Source organism: Brassica oleracea, chromosome C6 (genome assembly GCF_000695525.1).
Source record: "Brassica oleracea var. oleracea cultivar TO1000 chromosome C6, BOL, whole genome shotgun sequence".
Taxonomy (NCBI): domain Eukaryota; kingdom Viridiplantae; phylum Streptophyta; class Magnoliopsida; order Brassicales; family Brassicaceae; genus Brassica; species Brassica oleracea.
This window is the reverse complement of record NC_027753.1, coordinates 14,343,644-14,345,364: the sequence shown is the minus strand read 5'-3', so window position 1 is coordinate 14,345,364 and position 1,721 is coordinate 14,343,644.

Genomic DNA, 1,721 nt, shown 5'->3' with positions numbered 1-1,721 from the left:
ACGTAGCGACCGAGCACGCTACGTAGCGACCGAGCATGCTACGTAGCGACCGAGCACGCTACGTAGCGACCGAGCATGCTACGTAGCGACCGAGCACGCTACGTAGCGACCGAGCATGCTACGTAGCGACCGAGCACGCTACGTAGCGACCGAGCATGCTACGTAGCGACCGAGCACGCTACGTAGCGACCGAGCATGCTACGTAGCGACCGAGCACGCTACGTAGCGACCGAGCATGCTACGTAGCGACCGAGCACGCTACGTAGCGACCGAGCATGCTACGTAGCGACCGAGCACGCTACGTAGCGACCGAGCATGCTACGTAGCGACCGAGCACGCTACGTAGCGACCGAGCATGCTACGTAGCGACCGAGCACGCTACGTAGCGACCGAGCATGCTACGTAGCGACCGAGCACGCTACGTAGCGACCGAGCATGCTACGTAGCGACCGAGCACGCTACGTAGCGACCGAGCACGCTACGTAGCGACCGAGCATGCTACGTAGCGACCGAGCACGCTACGTAGCGACCGAGCATGCTACGTAGCGACCGAGCACGCTACGTAGCGACCGAGCATGCTACGTAGCGACCGAGCACGCTACGTAGCGACCGAGCATGCTACGTAGCGACCGAGCACGCTACGTAGCGACCGAGCATGCTACGTAGCGACCGAGCACGCTACGTAGCGACCGAGCATGCTACGTAGCGACCGAGCACGCTACGTAGCGACCGAGCATGCTACGTAGCGACCGAGCACGCTACGTAGCGACCGAGCATGCTACGTAGCGACCGAGCACGCTACGTAGCGACCGAGCATGCTACGTAGCGACCGAGCACGCTACGTAGCGACCGAGCATGCTACGTAGCGACCGAGCACGCTACGTAGCGACCGAGCATGCTACGTAGCGACCGAGCACGCTACGTAGCGACCGAGCACGCTACGTAGCGACCGAGCTTTGGTGAGAGCTCGGTCGCAACGTAGCGACCAGCTTTTGTGCTGGTTGCTACGCTGCAACCTTGTTCGCGTCTTTCTCCGATATTTCGTGAATGTGTTTTCTCTGCAAGATTCTTCGTAAAAATATATCTTTTTCTAAGATTTATTTTTCGTAAAAACGTTCATGCCGATTTTTACGGACTTTCAGACATTGATTCCATCGTAACCGATCTTGACCCCAACAGTTAGCCCCCCAGCTCGTTAGAACCATGAGCTTCTAGCGTGAGGTTTAGCGAGTGTATAACGTTCATGCCGATTTTTACGGACTTTCAGACATTGATTCCATCGTAACCGATCTTGACCCCAACAGTTAGCCCCCCAGCTCGTTAGAACCATGAGCTTCTAGCGTGAGGTTTAGCGAGTGTATTGGCAAGTTAGGTGAGTTAGGCGGAATTAATGGTCGAAAAGGTCTGTGGTAAGTGGTCTTCTTGCTCTTCTAAAAGTAGAACGCGATAAGATTGGGGCTGCACCTTATGACGGCTGCCTACGTACCCTTGTTGAAGGGATCAAGCCTTTCATAGTTCGTCTAAGAGTTAAGGTTTGTATGACTAGTTTTTACGTCTCGCGATGCTGGAGATTTGTTATTCTTTCGTATGCCGCGTTTCTTGCTTGAAATGTTCGTGGGCTTGAAGATGTTTCGTGATGTTGCAAGGGATTAGTCTTAGCCCTGCGTTTGGGAAACATTCTGGTTTGACTACGGATGTTCGCAGCCAGAATTGTTGTTCCT